The 21,477-nt window shown below is 44.8% G+C and overlaps 1 long non-coding RNA gene across 1 annotated transcript in view; it reads right to left on the reverse strand.

Moving 5' to 3' along the window:
- The window catches only part of LOC116749447, a 41,026-nt gene extending 23,300 nt beyond the window's left edge, over window positions 1-17,726 (reverse strand). The window contains exons 1-3 of the long non-coding RNA XR_004348615.1: window positions 17,319-17,726; window positions 6,069-6,140; window positions 5,825-5,947 (exon numbers count right to left, since the gene is read on the reverse strand). This is a non-coding gene — a long non-coding RNA (uncharacterized LOC116749447). The remainder of the gene's footprint in view (window positions 1-5,824; window positions 5,948-6,068; window positions 6,141-17,318) is intronic.
- Window positions 17,727-21,477: the final 3,751 nt, after the last annotated feature.

Consider the following 21,477-nt stretch of genomic DNA (forward strand, 5'->3'; position numbering starts at 1 on the left):
ACAGTCTCAGAGACCTCTGGGACAACATTAAATGCACCAACATTCGATAGGGGTTCCAGAAGAAGAAGAGAAAAAGAAAGGGACTGAGAAAATATTTGAAGAGATTATAGTTGAAAACTTCCCTAATATGGGAAAGGAAATAGTTAATCAAGTCCAGGAAGCACAGAGAGTCCCATACAGGATAAATCCAAGAAGAAATACGCCAAGACACATATTAATCAAACTGTCAAAAATTAAATACAAAGAAAACATATTAAAAGCAGCAAGGGAAAAACAACAAATAACACACAAGGGAATCCCCATAAGGTTAACAGCTGATCTTTCAGCAGAAACTCTGCAAGCCAGAAGGGAGTGGCAGGACATATTTAAAGTGATGAAGGAGAAAAACCTGCAAACAAGATTACTCTACCCAGCAAGGATCTCATTCAGATTTGATGGAGAAATTAAAACCTTTACAGACAAGGAAAAGCTGAGAGAGCTCAGCACCACCAAATAAGCTTTACAACAAATGCTAAAGGAACTTCTCTAGGCAAGAAACACAAGAGAAGGAAAAGACCTACAATATTGAACCCAAAACAATTAAGAAAATGGGAATAGGAACATACATATCGATAATTACCTTAAATGTAAATGGACTAAATGCTCCCACCAAAAGACACAGATTGGCTGAATGGACACAAAAACAATACCCATATATATGCTGTCTACAAGAGACCCACTTCAGACATAGAGACACATACAGACTGAAAGTAAGGGGATGGAAAAAGATATGCCATGCAAATGGAAACCAAAAGAAAGCCAGAGTAGCAATTCTCATATCAGACAAAATAGGCTTTAAAATAAAGACTATTAGAAGAAACAAAAAAGGACATACATAATGATCAAGGGATTGATCCAAGAAGAAGATATAACAATTGTAAATATTTATGCACCCAACATAGGAGCACCTCAATACATAAGGCAAATACTAACAGCCATAAAAGGGGAAATCGACAGTAACACATTCATAGTAGGGGAATTCAACACCCCACTTTCACCAACGGACAGATCATCCAAAATGAAAATAAATAAGGAAACACAAGCTTTTTTTTTTTCTTTTTTGCGATACACGGGCCTCTTACTGCTGTGGCCTCTCCAGTTGCGGAGCGCAGGTTCAGCGGCCATGGCTCACGGGCCCAGCCGTTCCGCGGCATGTGGGATCTTCCCAGACTGGGGCACGAACCCGTGTCCCCCGCATCAGCAGGCAGACTCTCAACCACTGTGCCACCAGGGAAGCCCTGAAACACAAGCTTTAAATGATACATTAAACAAGATGGACTTAATTGATATTTATAGGACATTCCATCCAAAAACAACAGAATACACATTTTTCTCAAGTGCTCATGGAACATTCTCCAGGATAGATCATATCGTGGGTCACAAATCAAGCCTTGGTAAATTTACGAAAATTGAATTGTATTAAGTATCTTTTCAGACCACAACGCTATGAGAGTAGATATCAATTACAGGAAAGGATCTGTAAAAAATACAAACACATGGAGGATAGAAAATACACTACTTAATAACGAAGTGATCACTGAGGAAATCAAAGAGGAAATAAAAAAATACCTAGAAACAAATGACAATGGAGACATGACAACCAAAAACCTATGGGATGCAGCAAAAGCAGTTCTAAGAGGGAAGTTTATAGCAATACAATCCTACCTTAAGAAACAGGAAACATCTCAAATAAACAACCTAACCTTGCACCTAAAGCAATTAGAGAAAGAAGAACAAAAAAACCCCAAAGTTAGCAGAAGGAAAGAAATCATAAAAATCAGATCAGAAATAAATGAAAAAGAAATGAAGGAAACGAGAGCAAAGATCAATAAAACTAAAAGCTGGTTCTTTGAGAAGATAAACAAAATTGATAAACCATTAGCCAGACTCATCAAGAAAAAAAGGGAGAGGACTCAAATCAATAGAATTACAAATGAAAAAGGAGAAGTAACAACTAACACTGCAGAAATACAAAAGATCATGAGAGAGTACTACAAGCAACTCTATGATAATAAAATGGACAACCTGGAAGAAATGGACAAATTCTTAGAAATGCACAGCCTGCCAAGACTGAATCAGGAAGAAATAGAAAATATGAACAAACCAATCACAAGCACTGAAATTGAAACTGTGATTAAAAATCTTCCAACAAACAAAAGCCCAGGACCAGATGGCTTCACAGGCGAATTCTATCAAACATTTAGAGAAGAGCTAACACCTATCCTTCTCAAACTCTTCCAAATTATAGCAGAGGGAAGAACACTCCTAAACTCATTCTACCAGGCCACCATCACCTTGATACAAACACCAGACACGGATGTCACAAAGAAAGAAAACTACAGGTCAATATCACTGATGAACATAGATGCAAAAATCCTCAACAAAATACTAGCAAACAGAATCCAACAGCACATTAAAAGGATCATATACCATGATCAAGTGGGGTTTATTCCAGGAATGCAAGGATTCTTCAATATACGCAAATCAGTCAACGTGATACACCATATTAACAAATTGAAGGAGAAAAACCATGTGATCATCTCAATAGATGCAGAGAAAACTTTCAACAAGATTCAACACCCATTTATGATAAAAACCCTGCAGAAAGTAGGCATAGAGGGAACTTTCCTCAACATAATAAAGGCCATATATGACAAATCCACAGCCAACATAGTCCTCAATGGTGAAAAACTGAAAGCATTTCCACTAAGATCTGGAACAAGACAAGGTTGCCCACTCTCACCACTCTTATTCAACATAGTTTTGGAAGTTTTAGCCACAGCAATCAGAGAAGAAAAGGAAATAAAAGGAATCCAAATTGGAAAAGAAGAAGTAAAGCTGTCACTGTTTGCAGATGACATGATACTATACATAGAGAATCCTAAAGATGCTACCAGAAAACTACTAGAGCTAATTAATGAATTTGGTAAAGTAGCAGGATACAAAATTAATGCACAGAAAACTCTGGCATTCCTATATACTAATGATGAAAAATCTGAAAGTCAAATCAAGAAAACACTTCCATTTACCATTGCAACAAAAAGAATAAAATATCTAGGAATAAACCTACCTAAGGAGACAAAAGACCTGTATGCAGAAAATTATAAGATGCTGACGAAAGAAATTAAAGATGATACAAATAGATGGAGAGATATACCATGTTCTTGGATTGGAAGAATGAACATTGTGAAAATGACTCTACTACCCAAAGCAATCTACAGATTCAATGCAATCCCTATCAAACTACCACTGGCATTTTTCACAGAACTAGAACAAAAAATTTCACAATTTGTATGGAAACACGAAAGACCCCGAATAGCCAAAGCAACCTTGAGAACAAAAATGGAGCTGGAGGAATCAGGCTCCCTGACTTCAGACTATACTACAAAGCTACAGTAATCAAGACAGTATGGTACTGGCACAAAACCAGAAAGATAGATCAATGGAACAGGATAGAAAGCCCAGAGATAAACCCACACATATATGGTCAACTTATCTTTGATAAAGGAGGCAGGAATGTACACTGGAGAAAGGACAGCCTCTTCAATAAGTGGTGCTGGGAAAACTGGACAGGTACATGTACAAGTATGAGATTAGATCACTCCCTAACACCATACACAAAAATAAGCTCAAAATGGATTAAAGACCTAAATGTAAGGCCAGAAACTATCAAACTCTTAGAGGAAAACATAGGCAGAACACTCTATGACATAAATCACAGCAAGATCCTTTTTGACCCACCTCCTAGAGAAATGGAAATAAAAACAAAAATAAACAAATGGGACCTAATGAAACTTCAAAGCTTTTGCACAGCAAAGGAAACCATAAACAAGACCAAAAGACAACCCTCAGAATGGGAGAAAATATTTGCAAATGAAGCAACTGACAAAGGATTAATCTCCAAAATTTATAAGCAGCTCATGCAGCTCAATAACAGAAAAACAAACAACCCAATCCAAAAATGGGCAGAAGACCTTAATAGACAGTTCTCCAAAGAAGATATACAGACTGCCAACAAACACATGAAAGAATGCTCAGGGCTTCCCTGGTGGTGCAGTGGTTGAGAGTCCGCCTGCTGATGCAGGGGACACAGGTTCGTGCCCCAGTCCGGGAAGATCCCACATGCCGCTGAGCAGCTGGGCCCGTGAGCCATGGTCGCTGAGCCTGCATGTCCGGAGCCTGTGCTCTGCAATGGGAGAGGCCACAACAGTGAGTGGCCTGTGTACCGCAAAAAAAAAAAAAAAACCAAAAAAAACAAACAAAAAAAAAGAATGCTCAACATCATTAATCATTAGAGAAATGCAAATCAAAACTACAATGAGATATCATCTCACACCAGTCAGAATGGCCATCATCAAAAAATCTAGAAACAATAAATGCTGGAGAGGGTGTGGAGAAAAGGGAACACTCTTGCACTGCTGGTGGGAATGTGAATTGGTACAGCCACTATGGAGAACAGTATGGAGGTTCTTTAAAAAACTACAAATAGAACTACCATATGACCCAGCAATCCCACTACTGGGCATATACCCTGAGAAAACCATAATTCAAAAAGAGTCATGTAGCAAAATGTTCATTGCAGCTCTACTTACAATAGCCAGGACATGGAAGCAACCTAAGTGTCCATCATCAGATGAATGGATAAAGAAGATGTGGCACATATATACAATGGAATGTTACTCAGCCATAAAAAGAAACGAAATTGAGTTATTTGTAATGAGGTGGATAGACCTAGAGTCTGTCATACAGAGTGAAGTAAGTCAGAAAGAGAAAGACAAATACCGTATGCTAACACATATACATGGAATTTAAGAAAAAAAATGTCATGAAGAACCTAGGGGTAAGACAGGAATAAAGACACAGACCTACTAGAGAATGGACTTGAGGATATGGGGAGGGGGAAGGGTAAGCTGTGACAAAGCGAGAGTGGCATGGACATATTTACACTACCAAATGTAAAATAGATAGCTAGTGGGAAGCAGCCGCATAGCACAGGGAGATCAGCTAGATGTTTTGTGACCACCTAGAGGGGTGGGATAGGGAGGGTGGGAGGGAGGGAGACGCAAGAGGGAAGAGATATGGGAAGATATGTATATGTATAACTGATTCACTTTGTTATAAAGCAGAAACTAACACACCATTGTAAAGCAATTATACCCCAATAAAGATGTTAAAAATAAATAAAAAGGAAAAAAGGAAAAAGGAAAAGAAAAAAAAAAGCGTTGGCTATGGGGGTGGGGGCGGAGTTTAGGCCGTGGTGGGGAGTTGTGGAACTTAGGCAGGGGCGGGCGGGACCTCCACCTCACTTCTTGAGTTACCCAAGGTTACCAAGGTTTAGAGGCGAGGGCTCTGGAGCCTCAGTTCAAATTCTGGCTCCAATGCCCTTCAGTGCATGGCTTTTAAAAATTCCCTCCACCCTTCTGTGTCTCAGGGACCTCAGCTTTAAAATGGAGCCACAGGAGTACTTGCCCTGCAGGGTTGTGAGACATAAGTGATATACATGTGAAAGGTTCAGAGCAGCGCCATGGTGTACCTAAAAGCTCAATAGCAGAGGGACCTTGTTATTATTTCACTTTTCCTTCAGGGGAATATCCTTCCTCCTGTTCTCTGCTTCTCCAGCTGGTCCTTTAACACTCAGCTCAGGCATTTCCTGTTCTTGGAAAGTTTCACGACCAGGGCTGGGCGGTGCTGGGCCCTGGGCTCTATGCCCGCGGCCCCCCCCCCCCCCCCCCCCCCCCCCCCCCCCCCCCGCCCCCAGCAGCCTGCTTGTCTCACCGAAACTCACCGCTTGCCTTTGTTCTGCTGGAGAATGTGTGATCCTCCCTGCAGGGACTGTGGCTCCTTCCCTTCTAACCCAGGAACTGTCTAGAGCCAGGCACAGGGCAGCTGTTCAGCAAGCGTTTGGAGGCTGAATGGATTAAAGAGCAAATACAAATCAAAGGACAAAGAGTTAAAGAAGAGCTGGCTCTCTTCCTCTCTCCTGACAATTTGCTTTTCAAAGTATTGTACAACACACAGACTTATCTTACTGTTTCTCTGAGTGATCCTGTCTGTGTTGAGACCTTTCCTGGCCAATTCTTGGGCCTGATAGCATCGAGTTTCTGAAAAAGAAAGGGGAAAAGTAGTGTATGGGTGGGAGGGGTGTGCGGAATGCTGGGTGGAGGAAGGAAGCCCTCAGCCTGCTCTCAGGAAATGGGTGTCTAGGGACACCAGAGCCGTTTAACACTCTTAACAAAGGGGACTTCAACAGGAGGAGCAAGAATTTAAGCATATTTTTAAGAACAGAAGAAAAAACCCTACTGGGTGGAGTCCTGCCTGAGGGCATGGCCAACAAGGCAACGGCCTTGACTGTAGTGAGAGCTGTCCTCATTCTTTTCTTTTTGAGCATAACAAAATAATTCACTTCTTGGGAAAAGATTAGACAATACAGAAGGGTAGAAAATAAGAACGCATAACAGCCTCATCCCCCAGTCCTACTCCCCACAGGTAACCTCTGCTTCCGTGCAGATTTTAAAATACACACAGGGACACAGGCAGTCACATGTCTCTAGGGCTGCAACCATGCTCTAAAAAGCAGAATCGTAAAATAGGTCTAGATTTGCCCAGAGAGATACTGGATGGAAATACTGCAATAAACATGCTTTTTTTCCCCCCCGCTTCTAATAGTGGAAGAAAGAAACTATTGAAAATAGAACACATACAAGGAACCCTTTTCATCTGAGAAGGCTTGTGGTGTGGGAGCAGAGGGGAAGCAGGCTCTGGAGTTTGAGTCCAGGTTCTGCTCTTCCTGTTGGCTTCTCAGCAGGTGAGAACCAGGTGAAATGCCCCATTACTCAGAGTAGTGAGAAGGGCCTGGCATCTCAGGATGCTCAAGAAAATGAGGCCGCCTTGCCTGGGCCTGAGATCGTTTGGTTTATTTCTTTTTAAGGTTTATTTATTATTTATTTTATTATTATTATTTTATTTATTTTTGGCTGCGTTGGGTCTTAGTTGCGGTACGTGGGAATCTTTCATTGTGGTACAGGCTTCTCTCTAGTTGTGGCTTGCGGGTTTTCTCTTCTCCAGTTGTGGTGAGCAGGCTCCAGTGCATGTGGGCTCAGTAATCGTGGCCCGCAATCTTAGTTGCCCGGCAGGCATGTGGGATCTTAGTTCCCTGACCAGGGATCGGACTGGCATCCCCTGCATTGCAAGGTGGATTCTTTACCACGGGACCACCAGGGAAGTCCCCATGGTTTGGTTTAGAAATGCCTGGATGGGAGATCTTCAGGGGAGGATGGAGGGCTGACTGCTGCAAGGCCGGGCTGGGGAGCAGGAATCTCAGCCCCCTGCAACCTCTTCCCCCCCTCCCCTTTAAAGCTACCATCACTCTTCCAACTTGTGATGGCCAAAGGCAAGGGGAAGCACAACACCTGTAGGCTTGGGCTTTGGAAAGCAGAAGCAACAGCTGTGTGAGGGGGAAGCCCCGGAGCAGGAGGGCAGCCCCGGCTGAGCCTAAAAATAAAACCCGGCCTGACAGCCTGCCAAAGGCCTCCTGTCGGGCACAGCGAGAGGGGCTGTCCTGGCGGCTCCTGGCCAGGCTGTTCTGGGGCCACGTGGGAAAGAGCCCAGACTCTCCTCCCCCCGCCCCCCCCCACCATTCCCCAACGCTGCCTTCGGGAGGACCAGCCTGCCCTCAGTAAACACCCCTGCAATCTCCGGCTTTGCTTATAAGCCTGTCTCACTGCCACCCCGTTTTGGGGTGTGATGGTGGATTGGCTGGGGTACCTTTGTTTACAAAATCTCCTTCCAGCAGTGAAAGCGAACCCGGTACTGATCCTTGTTCTTCTGGTTTTAGGTAGACGGGGATGAAATGAACCTGTCCTTGGAGAAGAAGAGGAAGTGCCGCCGCGTCCCCCTACTTAAAAAGGAGCCCTTGGGCTTCCCTGGTGGCACAGTGGTTGAGAGTCTGCCTGCCGATGCAGGCGACACGGGTTCGTACCCCGGTCCGGGAAGATCCCACATGCCGCCGAGCGGCTGGGCCCGTGAGCCATGGCCGCTGAGCCTGCGCGTCCGGAGCCTGTGCTCCGCAACGGGAGAGGCCACAACAGTGAGAGGCCCGCGCACCAAAAAAAAAAAAAAAAAAAAAAAAAAAGAAAAGCCCTTGCCACCGACTTGCTCTGCGTCGTCAGCGCCAGGCCACACTGGGCTCTCCACACAGGCGGGCCTTGTGACCTTCCGCACCACCCAGGGCTTGCTTTCTGTGCCCCCGACGTTGGGATATCTTACTCCGCCACCCCTCCCCCCCGCCTCAACTTGGACTGGTCAGGAGGAAGTTTCTCAGCTTTAAAATGATCAAAGTCCCAAATGGATTGAAAAAGATCATTGTCAATTGAAAAAGCAAAAACATTTGGGAAGGACAAATATTAAGCACTCGTGCGGAGCAGAAAACGTATGCCAGGAGAGTAAATTCTTCTAATATTTATTTTTTATTTTTATTTGTTTTCGGTACGCGGGCCTCTCATTGCTGCGGCCTCTCCCGTTGCGGAACACAGGCTCCGGACGCGTACGCTCAGCGGCCATGGCTCACGGGCCTAGCCGTTCCGCGGCATGTGGGATCCTCCCGGACCGGGGCACGAACCCGTGTCCCCTGCATCGGCAGGCGGACTCTCAACCACTGCGCCACCAGGGAAGCCCTAATATTTAATTTTAAGGTTAAAAAAAAAGTGTTTCTGTATGGTTTAAATGATTTCAAATAGAGCTTGGCAGCATCTCAATGTCTAGAGTCAAATTTTGTGGTTCAAGTGTCACCATTGCTATGTCTCCTCATCAGCTCACTGCTGCCCCCGCGTGTCTTATCTAAACATCACAACACAATTTTCTGTTCTGCAAGTAGATGGTGGAAACCCTCCACCAGTCGGTTTGATCCCATGACAATAAACGGTACAGAATTAAAGCAATGTTCTAGCTTGTTAGTGAGAGCTGTATAACCCAGGTGAGTTTCCAACAAGTCTTTCATTTTGGAAGACATCATTATATAGTCTCTCTCTCTCTCTCTCTGTTTTTTAATTCATTGTGCTTTTGCTGAAGGGATAAATTTTATCCTTAGAGGGAGTGGTTATGATTATATTAGCGATATAAGCCCTACTAAGGAGGCCCCCTTCCAGAGAAACCAAATTATTTATTTATTGATGTGCATTAGATTTATTTTATAGCGTTCAATAGAAATCCTGTATTCAGGATGATGGAAAGTTTGCATAAAGAGTCTCCGATGTGAGATAATTTCTGATACAGGGCTCAGACAAACATAGATCAAAGTGCAGCCTCCTTGTGCCCACCTGGTACCTTTTGTCTTCAGTGGAGAGATTGGATCCCCATTTTGATGTGGACTAGGCTGCCTCTGTGGGTCTGTATTAAGCACCAGTTCTTCCTGCTTCTGGTTCATTTATGTAGTTTATCTGAGTTGCTTCTTGCTTCATAGAAACTAGGGCCATAAAGAATATCATGTTGCCGTGGGTGGAATTTGGAAAATGGCTTCTATCCCGAATAGATTAAGAGGCTGCTACCTTTTGCAGAAAGGTTGCAACAGTCTCCTCCTCAACCTGCATGGAGGAGATGGCCACTTGCTTCCAATACTCATTCCGGAATCTTCCTATACTGCAATGGCAGCCTTGGTGTCACTTCCCAAAGTCACCTACTAAAGCAGCCTTCTGTGGTTCCTGAGTGCATATCTATGAATCTTATTGATCGTTCACTGTTTAATCCAGGTATAGCTCTGAGGGAGTGGGCTCAGCTTTTACCTCCTTCAAAACAATCAAACAAGTTTGGTCAAATTCAGTGCCCACCTAGGACACACTGGGGCAGATTCTCTTAGACCCAACCCCATGTCTACCCCCAAAGGAAAGTTGTGAAAGGCATGGTCTGAATGGGCAGCCAGGGTTACTGAAAAAAGAGCTGTTGGTGGCATGTTCATCGTTTCGTAATTCCTTCACTCACCGATCCTGTGAACTAAGGTCTAGATCAGCTTTAGCTCCCTGGAGGGGAAGGCAGAAACTGTGGGATACAAACTGAGATACAAGTCCAATGTTTCTGGGCCATTTAAGTTGCTCTGGCCAAAATCTATCCTGTATCTCTTGTGATACCCAGTTTTGGTGCATCTGTAGACATTAAACTGTAAGAGACAAGGCGCCAGGCAATGTCTTGCAAAGGCAGCAGGGAACCCCAGCAGCAGAGGCTCCAGAATTTCTATATAGAAGGAGCTCTCGGGTAACTATCTTTGATTGAATGTGAGTGCCGGAGGGAATGTCTTGAGACTGCATTTGCCTTTAAGCACACTGTTTTAATTGTGCCTTTAACAGAGGTGGCTCTGGGGGCTGTTGATGGAGCTGCCTACTGAACTTCCATTGAAGAGAATCAGTTGGTCAGTCCTCCAATTTTTCAAATATTAGGCTCTTTCTATGTATAGAGACCTGGTGTGAAGTGTTTTATCAGTCTAGGTTGAAGTCACTTCAACAGAGCAAGAGATCTGTTGACTGTTAAACAATTTTAGACGTTTCAGAGTAGGCAGGCCAATGCCACCAAGACTTGAGGCTTAGCAGCTCAGCCTGGAGGGGTCCACTTCCCTCAGTGTCCTCAGGAGGGAAGCAGCAGAGGACCTGGAGCTCAAGCTGACCTTTGGCCTTGTGCCCTTGCCTTTGCCACTGACCTCTGCTGTGTCCACCCTCCCTGCCACTGTCCAGCTGGGACTGTGCTGCTTCGATTGCTGTATGTGTGACCGTAGAGGAGCAGGGGTGGGTCAGGGCTTAGTGGGAGTTTTTTGAAGCTACAGGATAAATGTAGTATACCTTCTTGGATTATTGATTTTACTTAAGGGCTGGGGGAAATGTACAGTTCTATAAGAGAAATAATGATAAAGAGTGTGAATTAGTTAGGATTGAGTTCAGCTGGAAGTAACAGAAAACTCCAAAAAAACAGCGGCTTAAGGAAAATGGAAGTTTCTTTTTTCTATTCAGGAGTTTGACAGGTAGTCAGTTCAGGGCTGGTAAGGCCTTTTCAGGGCAGGGACATGGGCTCTCTGCTTGCTGTTTGGCCTTGGGTAGCTTCCATCCTCAAAGACATTTCATGGTCCAAGATAGCTGCTGGAGAAGTAGCCTTTAAATTTGTATCCAGAGAGCAGGAAAGAAGAAAACATGCCCTTTAGGGACATTTCCAGAAGCCACATCTATCACCCCCTTTATGTCACATAGCCACAACTATCTGCAAGGGAGGTTTGGAGAAGTGGTCTTTATCGCAGGCAGATATATGCCATCTAAAAGTTGATAGTCCTTTGGCTGCAAAAGAAAGGAAATTGAGATTGGGGGTCATTTTAAACAAACTCCCAGGTGATGCTGATGCTGCTGGTCCATGGACCACACTTTGAGTAGCCAAGGACACAACCTCCATGTGCTGTCCCCTGCCTACCCGACTTTGTCTCCTATCTCTTCCCACTGTCGCTGGGCTTCTGGCTGGGTCTTGAACACTCAAGCCTCTGTTCTCACCTGGGTGACTTTGAACTTACTATTTCCTCTGGTTGGAAGTCTGCTCTCAAGTCTTGTCACTAAGATCTCAGATAAAATAGTTTCTCTATGACCTGATCTCATTTTGGTAGCACTTGTCTGAATTTTCGTCATGTATTTATTTGTTTATATGATTGTATTTTTGTCTTCCCCCTCTAGAATGTCAGTATCATGGGAGCAAGGAAGATATCTGTCTTGTCAACACTGAATCCCAGGCACTTAGAATGGTACTAAGCACATATGCTCAAAATGTCTGTAGAATAAATGAAGAATAATGAAGAGTCTCCCTAACCATAATGCTAGTTCTTGAGATCAGGGGCCTGATCTTATATTTCTGCTCTCTCCCACAGTGCCTAGCAGTACCTAGCAGTACTCCCACAGTACCTAGCAGTACCTAGCAGTACTCCCACAGTACTTAGCAGTACCTAGCAGTACTCCCACAGTGCCTAGCAGTACCTAGCAGTACTCCCACAGTGCCTAGCAGTACCTAGCAGTACTCCCACAGTACCTAGCAATACCTAGCAGTACTCCCACAGTGCCTAGCAGTACCTAGCAGTACTCCCACAGTACCTAGCACTACCTAGCAGTACTCCCATAGCACCTAGCAGGGTATAATACATGCAGTTGGCATTTGATGAATGCTCGTGGAGTGGGATCGCACAAGAGAAGGAATACCCGTCGAATCCTCAGAGGGGTCAAAGGTAGTGCAGGGCATGATGGCTACACTGAGCTGGGAAGTTGGCTCCGGGTGGGGAAGGTGAGAACAAGGCAGTGGACCCTGCGACGGCTTCCACAGTAGACCTTCCAGTCCTGGATTCTTCCTTCCTATCATCATGCAGTTTTATAGATTTGAATCAGAGGATGCCAGAGGGGCCTATCGAGAATACATGCAATGGAAAGATTGGAATTGTGTGGCACTGGACTGGCTGCTGTACAGATAGATTCAAGTTTTGCAATTATTCAATTACTCCTTCATTTACTTAGGAGCCCCTGCTTTGTGCCAGGTGTTATGCTAGGTGCTGGGGATACATGTAGCCTGCGTGCATATTTTGTTCCAAACTGGACAAGTAACGTCAAACGCAAGGATTCCTAATTCCTATAGTGCAAGACTGTAGGGTTGCCTGTTAAACACTGTAGACTCTCTGCTTAAAAATTGTTTCTCAGGCCACCTCACAATACTACTCACAGTCACATCTGGATTAATGAGCTGGTGTTTGCTAAGTCGTTTGTGACTGCGGGGTGGGGTGGGCTCCTTTGGGAGTTCCTATCCTCTTTGAGCGGTACCCCCCACCCACAACCTCTTACATTCCTTTGTCTCACACACTATAAGGAAGGGAGGGAATCCCCTGCTGACATCACTTTTCAATTCCTTTTGGTTGGCAGTGAAGTAGAAGAGAGTGGCTGCGTGGCCTCCTCAGGGAGTACATTTGTGTATATATTAGTATTTATTAGTAAGTAAATTTCTATGTTAGTCTGTAAGCCATAAGGCTGATGATTGTCTTTTTAAATGAATGCATTTGAATATGGCTAGGAACCGGACAAAGAGAGTATCAAATACATTCATTAATAAATAATATCAATACTGTGCATTTGTGGGCTGAAAATTTTTTTAACTTCAAAGAAGAGCTTTCATATCTATGATCTCATTTCACACTACATAATAGGATTTTAAAACTCCTTTCTAGGGGCGGGTTGTTCCACGCATGCCCAGCTCGGTTGAGGATAATGCAGACCCGCCTCAGGCTACCCGACACGGCTTTGCAGTCCAAGGTGCACGCAAGTCCAGGTCCCCTTGGATCTCTCCCTGCTTGTTAAAAAACTAAAGGCAAAGATGAAAAAATATGCTAATTTCAAGCTGTGCTGAAAGCACACATACACTCAGGGCATGAACAGGGGAACTAAGGAAGTGAGGCTTTTTTCTGTCTTTGGAGATTCTACAAACTGAGGCATAGATGATGTCAAACTAATGTCTGGCATCCAGAAAGCCCAGAATTGGAAACATTTAGTCTTCTGGAACTGGAAAGTCAGTTCCTGTTTATTTCTCGACAGCTGTGACTTTTTTCCTGTCAACACTTTCTCGATGCATGTGCCTTCATTTTCAAGAAGATATTTTTACATATTCTTCCCTGAGCTTTTAGCTTTTCCTGTATGAATTCCTCTGGAGTAAAAGCCCCATGTCACTGTTTTCCCTAAGGCTGGAACGTGGACCATGAAGCGCCCTTACTCTGAATTTGTTAGAGGATCATTTAAAAAATAACGCAAGTAGAAGAAAAAAAAAATCCTTGGTGATGAGACTCTCCGCACCTCCCAGTCTGTATCGTCCTGAAATCAACCACAGTGTTTCCACTTCACAAGAACTCTGCTGTCACCTTCCCTCCAGTGGACAGAGTAAAGATTGCTTCAGAATCTCCTAGCTGGATATCTAATGAGACAGCAGGACACTGTAGGTGGTGGTAAATTCCTTCACCCTGATTGCTCACAAAGCAGAAATAACTAACCCATGATTAACTATTTTAATTCTTTTATCTTGAAGGGTTAGTGGAAGGACCAATAACCCAGTTTACAACTATCAATTGGTCCCACCACTTTGCCATCACAGCCCTGCCCCTTGGGACACTTTGACACAGGTTTAGTTTCCTACAAGATCCAGGTGCCCTTGGAGAATTAGCCTCACCTTGCCTGCTGTTTTGAGTAAGTGTAGTACATTCTGTGCCTTTGCATGCAGTGGGTGCTCAATAAATACTGAACGAATGCAGCCTAACATCTATCATTTGGTGTCACTGAGTCTCATTTCCTCTACGTAAAATGAGAGTATTGGCAACTGGCTGCTTTATATCTTCCAGTTTGAACATTCTATGGGTCCTTTTGGATAGCCATTTAAAATGATCTCCTGGGACTTCACTGGTGGTGCAGTGGTTAAGACTCCATGCTTGCAATGCAGGGGGCCCGGGGCTCTATCCCTGGTCAGGGAACTAGATCCCATATGTGTGCCGCCACTAAGAGTTCACATGCTACAACCAAGGAGCTGGCGAGCTGCCACTATGGAGCCCGCCTGCCGCAACTAAGACCTGGCGCAACCAAATAAATAAAATAAAATAAAATAAAATATATACTTTAAAAAATAAAATAAATGAATAGTATTTTTAAAAGCTAATAAAATAATCTCCCATCTCCAAAGCTGTTTCTAAGCAACAGAACAGTACTTCCCTGAACTCGTTGTTTGACCTCTTCAGCCTAAAAAGATGTTTCTCCCTGAGCCTGCAGCATTACATTATCTGTAATACACATTTATTTATTATCTGGTGACACATCTCATGTTGGTATTTAGCTTTTCATCTGTGTAGATCCTGTCCTGTCCTTACAATTAGAGTGTAAGCTTCCCAAGCCAGATACTTTATAAAATGTGCTCTGTAAATATTTGTTAAATAAATAGATATCACAGCAAGAAATCATCCATAGGGAATTTTGGGCCTACGGGAAGCAGAAGAATCAACGGTGAGTCCCAAGTTTGTGGTTTGGGAAACTGGGTGTGTGATGATACTGTTCTTCAAGAGAGAGAATCCTGCAAGAGGAAGAGGTTTGGAGGAGGGTGGGGACGAGGTGAATTTAGTGACAAGCTGCATTCTACACCTCCTTCTTCGAGATTCTCAAAGAACATTAGCCAAGTAACGATTTTGAGACGTGAGATCCTGGACAAAGGAACTTATTTTACTGTGTGTAGCCTAGAGCTCCCCAAATAATTGAACATGATTATGGACACACTGATATAACACAAGAGAAGCAGGGCTATGAAGGAAGCCTGCAGGACAACTAACTTTTAAGGACTGGCAGGAGGAATTTGAAAAGGAGCATCCAGAGATGTAGGAGGGAGTTTTCAGCCCTGCCTTTTAATCCTGGCTCACTCCTTCCACAGATACATGGGAAAACCAACTTCCATCTCTTGTCAAGGAACAAGAGAGCCTCTGGGCTATGTCTTGGAAAGTGCAGGGTTCTTTGGAAGAAAGAAGGCACTCAGGCACTTCTAGTCCAACTCTAATCACTGTCTCTTCTCAAAGAAATCACCTCCTTTGCTAAAAGGAAGCCCGTATCAACATGCTCAAATCCAAGACCATGAGAACAACCCAACATCCATGCTTGTAACTATAATCTAACTATATAACTATATATAGTTATATATGTAACTATAAATTAGATCTGATATAGGCTAAGACAGTACAAAACCTAAACAACATAGAAAAATAAATGATCTGAATAAGTTATCTGACTCACTCCCTGTCTTCTGGAACTATCCTCAAACTTCCCTTTAATGTTGCGTTTCAATCTCAACAGCATCTGTTTTTTTGTGTTTTTGTTTTGTTTTGTTTTCAATATCCCACATCTGTGTATGGAAAGTTGAGAAAGGGTGAAAAGGACAAGAATGGGAAAACGCAAGGTAGTAGTTTATGTAGGGCTCATGCTAGTGGGATTGTACAATGTAGCCACTTTGGAAAACAGTTTAGTAGTTCCGTAAAAAATTAAACATAAAATTAACGTATGACCCAGCAAGGGGTATGGGGTTTCCTTTTGGGGTGAATTAGAGTGTTCTAAAATTAAATAGTGGTGATAAATACACAACTCTGTGAATATAGTAAAACCACTGAACTGTACTTTCAAAGGGTGAATTTTATGATATGTGAATTATATCTCAATAAAGCTATGGACAGAGGATCTGAACTGACATTTTTCCAAAGAAGACACACAGATGGCCAGCAGTGCATGAAAAGGTGCTCAACGTCACTAATCATCAGGAAAATGCAAATCAAAGCCACAATGAGATATCACCTCATAGCTGTTAGAATGGCTGTTATCAAAAAGGCAACAAATAAAGTGGTAGCAAAAATGTGGAAAAAAGGGAACCCTTGTGCACTGATGTTAGGAATGTAAATTGGTGCAGCCACTATGAGAAACAGTATGGCGGTTCCTCAAAAATTAAAAATGGAACTACCATATGATCCAGCAATTCCACTTCTGGGTATTTATCTGAAGGAAACAAAAATACTAACTTAAAAAGATATATGCACCCCAATGTTCACTGTAGCTTTACAGTAGCCAAGACATGGAAAGAAGCTGTGACCATCAGTGGATGAATGGATAAAGAAAATGTGATACACACATATGTATATATACACAGTGGAATATCACTGAGCCATAAAACGAAGAAAATCTTGCCTTTTGTGACAATGTGGATGGACATTGAGAGCATTATGCTAAGTGAAACGTCAGAGAAAGACAAAAGATAAAGATTTCACTTATATGTGGAATCTAAAAACAAACAAACAAAACCTAAACTCATAGATACAGAGAACAGATTGGTTGTTTCTGCCAGAGGTGGGGATGGGGATGGATGAATGCGTGAAGGGGTCAAAAGATACAAAACAAACTTCCAGTTATAAAATAAATAAATCCTGGAGATGTAATGTACAGCTTGACTATAGTTAATTACACTGTATTTTATATTTTAAAATTGCTAAGAGAGTAGATCTTAAGAGTTATCACAGGAAAAATAATTGTAACTATGTGTGGTGATGGATATTAATGAGATTTAATATGGTGATCATTTCAAAATATATAAAAATATTGAATCATGTACATCTGAAAATAATATATTATATATCAATTATATCTCAATAAAAAAAGAAGAAAATTCAAGGTGGATAAGTACTCTCTTTTCAAGAAAAAACATTCTCCAAATAATGGAAAATCAGTTACCTGTTGTTGCTAGTTCTTCGTCCCTCAAATGCTTTAACACCAGTGGTTTACCTCCACAGCTGTATGGCAGCTGAGAGACAGTTGTTCTTGTCCCCAGTTCGTTTTCTCTAGAATAATTTGAGGTGGTAAAATTAATCTATCTCTAATGAGATCTCTTTTTCTGCTAGAAGCACAAATAACATTCAACTACTGGTTTCTGACGGATTTGTACCCACAGCTTTGTCTTTCCATTTCTATGACATCAGAAAGGACATGTTTGTTTATGCAGTTTATCTGTACATTTTTTAGGTCACTTTTCTATTTTTTTCTTCACATCTTTATTGGAGTATAAATGCTTTACAATGGTGTGTTAGCTTCTGCTGTATAACAAAGTGAATCAGCTATTCGCATACATATATCCCCATATCCCCTCCCTCTTGCGTCTCCCTCCCACCCTCCCTACCCCAACCCTCTAGGTCATCACAAAGCACTGAGCTGATCTCCCTGTGCTATGCAGCAGCTTCCCACTAGCTATCTGTTTTACATTTGTTAGTATATATAAGTCCATGCCACTCTCTCACTTCATCCCAGCTTCCCCTTGCCCCCCCCACCCCGTGCCCTCAAGCCTGTTCACTACGTCTGCGTCTTTATTCCTGCCCTGCCAGTAGGTTCATCAGTACCAGTTTTTAAAATTCCATACATACGTGTTAGCATACGGTAACACGAGGACGAGGGCCTCCTCTGTCCTGCTGGACCCCTAACCGTGGGTGGGTCACGCTGGGTGTAGGAACTCCTCCCTCCCCCAGCCGCCCCTCAGGGGTGCTGGTCCCCTTGGTCTGGCTTTTACTTTTTTTTTTTTTTTTTTTGCGGTACGCGGGCCTCCCACTGTTGTGCCCTCTCCCGTTGCGGAGCACAGGCTCCGGACGCGCAGGCTCAGCGGCCATGGCTCACGGGCCCAGCCCCTCCGCGGCATGTGGGATCTTCCCGGACCGGGGCACGAACCCGTGTCCCCTGCATCTGCAGGCGGACTCTCAACCACTGCGCCACCAGGGAAGCCCTGGCCTTTACTTTTGCTCCCCCTTTCCCTCCCTCCCTCCCTCCCTCCCACTCCCTCAGGACCCGAGTGGCTGTAAGGGTCCTCGGTGGGCAGGGGATCAGGCCCGGGATCTCAGCAGGCTCCCAGGGGCCCAAGTGGGCAGGGGAAACCTGGCCACGCTCCCTTTTGATCCTCTGCCCTCTCAATGGTCCCCCACTTTCCCTCTTCGGGCGTGGGATCCCTTCCCCTCCCCCAGCCGCCCCTCAGGGGCACCAGTCCCATCCCGCCTCCACTTCTCCTCCCCCTTCACTCCCCCCATGCCCCAGGTCCTACCCGGTCGCTGAGGGTTCCTCCCGTCCCCTTCGGTGTCCGTGGTCCCCCACCGGTGCCTGGTAGGTGCCCTAGTTGTGAGGAGACGCGAATTCTGCTCCTCCTAGCCCGCCATCTTGACCCCACCCCTCCCCCCCAGGTCACTTTTCTAAAACTCAGCTTTGTTAAGGTATAATTTATGTTTCGTCAAATTCACCTTTGGAAAGTTTCCAATTCAGTGAATTTTGGTGAACGCGTACAGTCATGTAATCACCGACAAACTTGAGATATAGACTATTTCCATCACCCTAAAATGTCCCTTTGTAGTCACCCCGTTTCTCCACATCTAGGCCCTGGCAGCCTTGCCCCCCCCCCCCCCATCTTACTTGATTTCTGTCCCAAGGGCACTCTTCCATCCCTATTTTGTGTTATCATTTATCTTTAGGTAAGTCTCTCTACCACGCAGGATCCTGCTTTGTATCCCTATAGAGCCAAATGTGGTACCTGGCACCCAAAATGTACTCAGGAAATAGGTGCTTAAAAAATAAATGAATCACTTGTTTTTCAGGTTTTGCCAAATCATTTCAGAGACTCTGCTCTCTGATTTCCAGGATGTGCCGTTTGAAAAGGGGCTATTAATGCTGGGGAAAGATTTCTCCTAGAGTTTTAATTTATACAGTCTTTAAAAAAAAAATGGGCCATAGTTATTTCTAACTTCAGAGATTTTGCTGAGCATTTCAACCATTTCCTTAGACTTGGGACTTACAACTTTGTTAGCTCAACCAGCATGTGGGCCTCTGACCTCTCAACCTGAATAAACAGATGGAAATAGAAGCTGGGACCAAACGCAGCTGCTGCTCTCTCCTCCCCCTGTTCTTGCCATCTCTGATCCCTCCACCTCCACAGGGCATGGCCCAGGGTATCCTCCGGAGCTCCCCTGAATAAGTTCTGTGAGATTCCAGACCCATTTCACGGATGACTCCGGGGGTGGAATCTGACGGTGGCGTAAGGTTTCTCATCATGCAGGGTGTGACCCAGCTGCAGCTGGCTCATCAGGCAGGCTCAGATTCCTCTGGTCCTTCCTCATCTGATTCCTCTTCTATCTTGATGTGCATCCAAAAGTTGACATTCCTAGAGAAACGACAAGAAGAGGTGAACAAAATTCCCCCTTGTCTGACCAGTTATCTGAAATGGCCTAGTTCTCGAAGGGAACTGCCCTTTCTTGAAAGGTGTTGGTGCTTTCCTCTAGACTGGCCAGTTGCCCCAAGCTGATGCGTCCCTATGCACTTTCTGTGGGTTGGCAGTCCTTGCTAGGCCTTCTGCTTAGCTGGCAAAGGCCCAACAGCTCAGACACATGAGAGACCACTTTTTCCCTCTGGGGAGGTTGTACCTTGCCTCCCAGATGCAGTCTTGGTGCTGGCATCAAATTGGTTCCGAATGGAACCTCATTCCCTTTGTCCCCCTTTGCCCTCACACTTTGCCCCGTGGCTTCCCGGGAACAGCTCTGGTGAAGGACGGTTTCTGCTCCAGAAGACAGTGCACGATGTAAGCGCATCGCTGCCAAACCTTTCGAAGCCTGAACTCCTGATACAAGGGGGAGTGGAGGTGGAGGTTTCTGCTACCTGCTGCTAGGTAAACAAAACGCCAAAAGGGTGGTGCATTTGTACACATGGAGTAATTGCGTAGTTCATAACCCTGTGGACAGATAAAGTAGTAATCAATGGAAGGGAGCTAAAGAAATTCTTACTACAGTAATGATGACAGCTTTGTGTGTGTGTGAGAGAGAAAGAGAGAGGGAGGGAAAGAGAGAGGAGAGAGGGAGAGAGAGGGAGAAGATGGGGGTTGGGAAGGGAAGGTTCAGGGAAAAAGGGAAAAACAAAAGGGAGAAAGAAAAAAGAAGGGTTAAAGTGGAGGAAAGCATATGTCCTTCAGGAGGATCTTCTAAAGCTGCGACTCTCAGACTTTTGTTTTATTACTATCACAGTAAGAAATGTATTTTACTCCACGCAGGGCGCGCACCCGCGCGCGCGCGCGCGCGCACACACACACACACACACACAGAGAGATATGTATAGAATAAAATAGAAAATAAGTTTGCGCGTAGCCAGCTAAAAGAGTAGGGCACTTATTTCCATCACACATCAGTGCGTGTGGCGTCGGGGGCGCCCCCGGGCCGCGCCCAGTCGCGCGCTGGGTCAGACGCCCCGCTCCACCCGCCGCAGGGCCCCCGGGTCGCCACACCCGCGGGGGAGGAGAGCGACCGGGGCGCGGCTCTGAGCTACCGGCGGTAGCTCCCGCGGCGGCGGCGGCGGATCCAGACGTGACGCGGGATGGAGACAGACAAGCAGGGCTGCGTGCCCGCCTGGTGGCACATGGTCGCGTGGAGCCTGAGGTGAGTGCACGCCGCGCCCTGTGCGCCCCGGCAGCGCCCCGCCGGCTCCGACCGCCCGGAATGCTGCAGGGTGGGTACCGCCGGGCAGTGACACAGGGCTGGTGGCCGAGCGCTGACTCCCGGGGCTTCGGAGGCCCCCAGAGCTCTTGGACGGCTGTACCCTCAGCCCCAATCCCTACCCGCGCCGGCGAGACTCGCACGTTTGACTTTTCAGGAACCTATATCCCTTTGGGGCTTCTGAACTAGAGATTCCAGAAAGCTGGTTCAGGTTCCTGTGCCAATCTCTTATCTGCCTTGACATTTTACTCACAGCAGGACGGATTTTAAAAAATAATAATAGTGACAATAATAATCAGTGTTGTAGTCTTGGAAGGCATTCTGTTAGGTCAAGGGCTATCTGTGTAGATGGAGAAGGATCGGAAGGCCACCTCCCTGAGTGTGAA

The sequence above is a fragment of the Phocoena sinus genome, chromosome 2 (genome assembly GCF_008692025.1).
Source record: "Phocoena sinus isolate mPhoSin1 chromosome 2, mPhoSin1.pri, whole genome shotgun sequence".
Taxonomy (NCBI): domain Eukaryota; kingdom Metazoa; phylum Chordata; class Mammalia; order Artiodactyla; family Phocoenidae; genus Phocoena; species Phocoena sinus.